The 7,753-nt window shown below is 58.7% G+C and overlaps 1 protein-coding gene across 2 annotated transcripts in view; it reads right to left on the reverse strand.

Annotated features, from left to right (window-relative positions):
- LOC122542439 (talin-2) overlaps positions 1 to 4,344 on the reverse strand; it is a 354,392-nt gene extending 350,048 nt beyond the window's left edge. For both annotated transcript variants that reach the window (XM_087982138.1, XM_087982135.1), the window contains exon 1: positions 4,103 to 4,344. The gene's annotated coding sequence lies outside the window, so the exon portion shown is untranslated. The remainder of the gene's footprint in view (positions 1 to 4,102) is intronic.
- Positions 4,345 to 7,753: the final 3,409 nt, after the last annotated feature.

A 7,753-nucleotide genomic window follows, 5' to 3' on the forward strand; every position in this document is an offset into this window, starting at 1 on the left:
GGGGGAGGGGGGGGGGAGAAGTGGGGAGGGGGGGAGAAGTGGGGAGGGGGGGGAGAAGTGGGGAGGGGGGGGAGAAGTGGGGAGGGGGGGGAGAAGTGGGGAGGGGGGGGAGAAGTGGGGAGGGGGGGGAGAAGTGGGGAGGGGGGGAGAAGTGGGGAGGGGGGGAGAAGTGGGGAGGGGGGGGAGAAGTGGGGAGGGGGGGGAGAAGTGGGGAGGGGGGGGAGAAGTGGGGAGGGGGGGGAGAAGTGGGGAGGGGGGGGAGAAGTGGGGAGGGGGGGGAGAAGTGGGGAGGGGGGGGAGAAGTGGGGAGGGGGGGGAGAAGTGGGGAGGGGGGGGAGAAGTGGGGAGGGGGGGAGAAGTGGGGAGGGGGGGAGAAGTGGGGAGGGGGGGAGAAGTGGGGAGGGGGGGGGAAGTGGGGAGGGGGGGAAGTGGGGAGGGGGGGGAAGTGGGGAGGGGGGGAAGTGGGGGGGGGGAGGGGAGGGGAAAGGGGGGGGAAGTGGGGAGGGGGGGAAGTGGAGGGGGAGAAGTGAGGGGGGGGAGAAGTGAGGGGGGGGAGAAGTGAGGGGGGGAGAAGTGAGGGGGGAGAAGTGAGGGGGGGAGAAGTGAGGGGGGGAGAAGTGAGGGGGGGAGAAGTGAGGGGGGAGAAGTGAGGGGGGAGAAGTGAGGGGGGGAGAAGTGAGGGGGGGAGAAGTGAGGGGGGGAGAAGTGAGGGGGGGGAGAAGTGAGGGGGGGGAGAAGTGAGGGGGGGGAGAAGTGAGGGGGGGAGAAGTGAGGGGGGGAGAAGTGAGGGGGGGAGAAGTGAGGGGGGGAGAAGTGAGGGGGGGAGAAGTGAGGGGGGGAGAAGTGAGGGGGGGAGAAGTGAGGGGGGGAGTGGGGGGGGGAGTGGGGGGGGAGTGGGGGGGGGGAGAGAGGAGGGGGGGAGAGAGGAGGGGGGGAGAGAGGAGGGGGGGAGAGAGGAGGGGGGGAGAGAGGAGGGGGGGAGAGAGGAGGGGGGGAGAGAGGAGGGGGGAGAGAGGAGGGGGGGAGAGAGGAGGGGGGGAGAGAGGAGGGGGGGAGAGAGGAGGGGGGGAGAGAGGAGGGGGGGAGAGAGGAGGGGGGGAGAGGGGGGGGAGAGGGGGAGAGGGGGGGGAGAGGGGGGAGGGGGGGGAGAGGGGGGGAGGGGGGGGAGAGGGGGGGAGGGGGGGAGAGGGGGGGAGGGGGGGGGAGGGGGGAGGGGGGGAGAGGGGGGGGAGGGGGGGAGAGGGGGGGGAGAGGGGGGGAGAGGGGGGGAGAGGGGGGGGGGGAGAGGAGGGGGGGGAGAGGGAGGGGGGGAGAGGAGGGGGGGGGAGGGGGGGGAGGGGGGGGGAGAGGGGGGGGAGGGGGGGGAGAGGGGGGGAGAGGGGGGAGAGGGGGGAGAGGGGGGGGGAGGGGGGGAGGGGGGGAGGGGGGGGAGAGGGGGGGGGGAGGGGGGGGGAGGGGGGGGAGGGAGGGGGGGAGGGGGGGGGAGGGGGGGAGGGGGGGAGGGGGGAGGGGGGGAGAGGGGGGGGAGGGGGGAGGGGGGGAGGGAGGGGGGGAGGGGGGGGGGGGGGGGGGGGGGGGGGGGGGAGGGGGGGGGGGAGGGGGGAGGGGGGGAGGGGGGGAGGGGGAGAGGGGGGGAGGGGGAGGGGGGAGGGGGGAGGGGGAGGAGAGGGGGGGAGAGGAGGGGGGGAGAGGAGGGGGGAGAGGAGGGGGGGAGAGGGGGGGGAGAGGGGGGGAGAGGGGGGGGGGAGAGGGGGGGGGAGAGGGGGGGGAGAGGGGGGGGAGAGGGGGGGGGGAGAGGGGGGGGAGAGGGGGGGGGGAGAGGGGGGGGAGAGGGGGGGGAGAGGGGGGGGTGAGAGGAGGGGGGGTGAGAGGAGGGGGGGTGAGAGGAGGGGGGGGAGAGGAGGAGGGGGGGGGAGAGGAGGGGGGGGGAGAGGAGGGGGGGGGAGAGGAGGGGGGGGAGAGGAGGGGGGGGAGAGGAGGGGGGGGAGAGGAGGGGGGGGAGAGGAGGGGGGTGGGAGGAGGGGGGGAGAGGAGGGGGGGGGAGAGGAGGGGGGGGAGAGGAGGGGGGGGAGAGGAGGGGGGGGAGAGAGGAGGGGGGGAGAGGAGGGGGGGGAGAGGAGGGGGGGGAGAGGAGGGGGGGGGAGAGGAGGGGGGGGAGAGGAGGGGGGGGGAGAGGAGGGGGGGGAGAGGAGGGGGGGGGAGAGGAGGGGGGGGAGAGGAGGGGGGGGGAGAGGAGGGGGGGGGAGAGGAGGGGGGGGGAGAGGAGGGGGGGGAGAGGAGGGGGGGGGAGAGGAGGGGGGGGGAGAGGAGGGGGGGAGAGGAGGGGGGGAGAGGAGGGGGGGGAGAGGAGGGGGGGAGAGGAGGGGGGGGAGAGGAGGGGGGGGAGAGGAGGTGGGGGAGAGGAGGAGGAGGGGGGGAGAGGAGGGGGGGGAGAGGAGGGGGGGGAGAGGAGGGGGGAGAGGAGGGGGGGAGAGGAGGGGGAGAGGGGGGGGAGAGGGGGGGGAGAGGGGGGGGGAGAGGGGGGGGAGAGGGGGGGGGAGAGGGGGGGGAGAGGGGGGGAGAGGGGGGGGAGAGGGGGGGGGAGAGGAGGGGGGGAGAGAGGGGGGGGAGAGAGGGGGGGAGAGAGGGGGGGGAGAGAGGGGGGGGGAGAGAGGGGGGGGAGAGAGGGGGGGGGAGAGAGGGGGGGGAGAGAGGGGGGGGAGAGAGGGGGGAGAGAGGGGGGGGGAGAGGGGGGGGGGGAGAGAGGGGGGGGAGAGGAGGGGGGGAGAGGAGGGGGGGGAGAGGAGGGGGGGGAGAGGAGGGGGGGAGGAGGGGGGGAGGAGGGGGGGAGGAGGGGGGGAGGAGGGGAGGAGGAGGGGAGGAGGGGGGGAGGAGGGGGGGAGGGGTGGAGTGGGGGTGGGGGTGGGGGAGGGGGGGGAGGAGGAGTGGGGGGGAGGAGGGGGAGGGGGGGGGAGGGAGGGGGGGGAGGGAGGGGGGGAGGGGGGGGGGAGGGGGTGGAGAGGGGGGGAGGGGGGGGGAGAGGGGGGGAGGGGGGGGGAGAGGGGGGGAGGGGGGGGGGAGAGGGGGGGAGGGGGGGGGAGAGGGGGGGGAGGGGGGGGAGGGGGGGGGAGGGGGGGGGAGGGGGGGGGGAGGGGGGGGGAGGGGGGGAGGGGGGGGGAGGGAGGGGGAGGGAGGGGGGGAGGGGGGGAGTGGAGTGGGGGGGGTGAGGAGGAGTGAGGAGGAGTGGGGGGTGGGTGAGGAGGAGTGGGGGGTGGGTGAGGAGTAGCGGGGGGGAGAAGAGACCGGTGGAGTATGAGGAGAGGGAGTGGGAGGAGTGGGAAAGTGGGAAGGGTGGGAAAAAGCAGGGGGAGTGGAAGAGGAGGGAAAATGGGAAAGAGGGGAAAGGGGGAGGAGGTGGGAGTGGGGAGGAGAGTGGGGTGAGGGTCTGATGGTGTGATAGTCCGGGCTCAATCCCCCCTCCCCACACACACAATGCAGGCGGCTCCTCATCCCACCCTCCCTCCAACCTTCGCACCTTCCGCTATCTTGTCCCCCTCCCCTTCCCTCCTCTCCATTGGGATTAGAGCGGGGATGGGGATGGTCCCTATTAATTTACGGGGAAGATACACAGGGAAATATGGCGGCTCGAAACCTCCTGTAACCCATAGGCACTGGCAGAGGGAACCTGAGAAATTAACATCGGGAGCGAAACAGAGAGGCTGGGGAACCGCACTTAGCACAGACACACACCCACACACAGATCACCCCACATCCACTCTCTCTGCTTCGCATTTCTCACTAAGATGCGAGATTTTCCATTTCATTTCTGAATGCTATTACAAATCCTAACCTACCATACAATCCATGACTGGGATCTGAAATTCATCTCAATTCCATACATATCAATGCAATCTCTCTCTCTCTCTCCTTTCCCCGCGTTTCGATCTGTCAACCTGCACACATTTGCCTTCAATACATTCTCTCCCCAACAGCCAAAGGGACACAAAATGAAACTGCCAGGAAAATGGTATAGGGGAACACACAGAGACTAGCCCAGGATCTAGCAGGCTGGAGCTATGCTGCAGACTGACTGACTTGACGAAGCAGAAACGGAAAGGTTTACCTGTAGCATTCCTAGGCAGACATCGCGTGTGATAGCATTTCCCCAACAACTGACTCTCCCGTTTGCAACCAGCCTCCAGAATGTGGTCCGGGGGGGGGGGGGGGGGGGGAGTGGAATATATGTAAAAAACACAAAGATTTCAACCAGCACTATGGCCGGAAAAGCGTCATCATTCCGGGACTAGAGATTTTGGCGGTGAAAGGTCACCTTCCCAAATCCTAAATTAGTTGGACGAGCTCCTGGGGGTGGGGGGAAAATAGTGTCTTCAAGCTGCGGCTGCAGAATGGGAATGGGAGCCGGAGAGCAGCAGCAGCAGCTCCTGTGTTCCTGCATTGAGGCTCCTTCTGCATTACCTTATCCAACTCCAACCCCCCCCCCCCCCCCCCTCTCACTGCATGACCATACACTCAGGCAGAGATTGGGCTTCACTTGGGTGGGAGTGTGTGCGTGCGTGTTTAATTTTTATGTCGACCCATTGACATCTAAAGAAGGTCTCTGCATCTTGCAAACGCTTTCACGCCCTGCATCCTCCCTGTCACACTGATTGCCCTCTGTGCGGATTGCATTGTCGAGGTTTTAACAGGGAGAGCACCATCACCACAGAAATTCCTATCCATCGACATCACCTGTTATTTTGAAATGAGCAGCGGCTTGTTTTCCCCACGCAACGGGATTTTCTCCTCCCTGCGAGATACCCACAGTGTTTTGAGAACTGAATGCCATTCTTTTCAAACGGCGAAGTAATGATTACACTGTGGTGGGGTGTTACATCGAAAGATAGGAGCCAAGGCTACCACACAGAACTCAACATAGAGATGTACAGCACGGAAACAGACCCTTCAGTCCAACTCGTCCATGCCGACGAGACATCCTAAATTGAGGTAGTCCCATTTGCTAGCATTTGGCTCATATCCCTCTAAAACCATATCGCTCTTCCTATTCACACACCCATCAGATGGCTTAAAATGTTGTAATGAATTCTCATTTTTAATATACATACAGATTGCTACCCACCCATGCAGATGTCAATTATGATGTGGAGGTGCCAGTGTTGGACTGGGGTGCACATAGTTAAAAAACATATAACACCCGGTTATAGTCCAATAGGTTTAATTGGAGGTACTAACTTTTGAAGCGCTGCTCCTTCATCAGGTAGCTGATCAGTGTTCTGAAAGCTAGCACAGTAGCGCCTCGATTTATGAACTTAATCCGTTCCGGGACCCGGTTCGCAAACCGAAAAGTTCACGAACTGAATCAGTTTTTCCCATTGTTCGGATAGCGTAAGAATGCTTGGACGGCTGTTCACAGCACACGCGCCAAAGATAAACTGAATGAGGTCACGCAGGGCCCGAGAGCTTTTGCATTCAACAAGCGTGTAGCAAAGCAGAACAATGAAACTATGTGGTCACACACGGGCTTTTTGCATTCGTACCTTGAATTTTGTACGTGCGTTGAAGCAAAATGTTACGTACAATCCTCTTCGTAAATCGATTTGTACGTGAACGGGGTCGTTCGTATGTCGAGGCGCTACTGTACTTGCTAATAAACCTGCTGGACTAAAACCGAGTGTTGTGTGATTTTTTTTTAAAATGTCTATTATATTTGCATATCTATAGATTAATATATATGCTGAATACATACTTCATTTTCTATATAGCTCTACATATGTTTCACATGTATCTGAATTTATAGCCATCAGAAGAACATATTTAAATTAAGAATAGCAATTTCAAATTTCACCAGTTTGCCATATTAATTGAAACTGTAAAGATCCACACTGTGAACACAGAGAGCTTCAGAGATAAATGATAATTGGATGAACATTCTGAAAGAGAATGAGATATTCTCAAGTCATCACAGGTTGGGGATTTGAAAATCATCAGAACAAAACCTGCACACATCCTGACGTGACAATTACTTGCACTGCATTAAATCAAAGTAATCATCTTAGGTTAGGATATAGTAACTCATAAAACAGTCCTGCCCATGATCAGAAAGTCACCATGACCTGATTTGACAAATAAGCAATGCTGTTCAGGAAACATTTACAAGACCAAAAATGGACGAAAAATCATCCAGTCAGATTTTGAATAAATTTTGCTGGTGGATAAGTCTCTTGTTGATATAAATAGTTTGCAGACTATTAGTTTTATAGAACTGTTTAAAATTAATATTCACATGTATAACTTGGGAAAAGAAATTCCCATGTGGGTCCAGTACCAGTCTTTAAACTTAAAGAGAGAGGTTGTGATACTGAATTGTAAAAAGGATAGTTCTTTCTAAAAAAAAGTTCTTTCTAGTAGCCTCTGCAAACTACTCAGATTGTCTAAAACCAGGAGAGACAGCAAGGTGGTTTCATCCTGTAGCTAATTTCCACTCCATGCATCAAGATTTTATCCCATTGGGATCAAGTTGGGAATCTGGGGAGGAATTGGAAGGAAGCTTGCTGCAATATCTTGAAGAAAGTTAAAAAAAAATGAGGAGCAGAAAATGTAGAGATTTATACCCAGCCAGAGGGAAAGAGACTACTCTCATGTGATGAGGATGAGGTTGAGGAAAGAAGTGAATAGATAGAAATTTAGTAAACCTGAGCAGAGAGGTTCAGCAAAAACACACTCAGTTTTGGGAAGTCAAATTGCAAGCTTAAATTGAAGGTAAATGAGAATATTCTTGAATTCCACAAATGTTTCTCCATTCCAACTTCATTGGGATCCTTCCTGGTGAGATCTCAGGGTATAACTGAACAAGGCTGTTTGTCAGGATATAACTGAACAAAGTGTTTGTTAGGGAATAACTATATAAGGCAGTTTGTCAGGCTACAATTGAACAAGGAGGGTGCTTGTGCTGCAGTGGTAGTGTCCCTCCCTCTGAGCAAGGATGGCACAGTTGAAGTACTTCACCCCACCCCACCACACCCCTCTCCCACTTGCTCCAGAGGTGTGAAATAATATCTCTGAATGGGTTGATTATAAATTACTTGGTGAACAAGAAGGTTTGACAGAGTTTAACTGCAGAAGAAAGTTTGTCAGAGTCTATCTGTACAAGGACGTTTGACGGGGATAACTGTGTAAGGACGTTTTTCACTGTATAACTGTACATGGAAACTTTGTCACAGTATGTTTATAAAGTGAAGCTTGCCAGGGTATAGCTGAACAAGTAAATGCATTTTAGCTTAACTGGACAGTAACAGGAAGCCGCCAACTGCGTTATCTAAGCATTTGCAATATCTACTCTTGCTGATCCTGCGCTGTTTCTTTTGGAGCCCCTTAAGAAGCTATACATGATTCGAGACCACCTTCAGTGGCTGCACATCTCCGTCAACCTGCTGTCCCTCAACGACATGCTCTGAAAACACCAACATCAGTTTCCATACTCCTGGTGATGATCACCCAGCTCTACATCGCCACCTTGTTGTCGACTACTCCAGTGCCTCTGTTTAATGGGTCACACACTTCACATTTATCAGGGTGAGCAGAAAGTTCCTGCATCCAAGACAGTAGCTACTGGGCAAAGTTTAATGCCCACCATGGAGGTGAGTTTGGAGCTGGGGAAAGAAGATTTAATCGGGAAGATGAGTTGTGGCTGCTGGGCAGGGACCCACCACCCCTCAAACATACCCACGGAGACACACACACGCATATAAACATACAC

This window comes from Chiloscyllium plagiosum, unplaced genomic scaffold (genome assembly GCF_037043375.1).
Source record: "Chiloscyllium plagiosum isolate Xiang-an unplaced genomic scaffold, Cpla_swu_hap1 HiC_scaffold_42, whole genome shotgun sequence".
Taxonomy (NCBI): Eukaryota; Metazoa; Chordata; class Chondrichthyes; order Orectolobiformes; family Hemiscylliidae; genus Chiloscyllium; species Chiloscyllium plagiosum.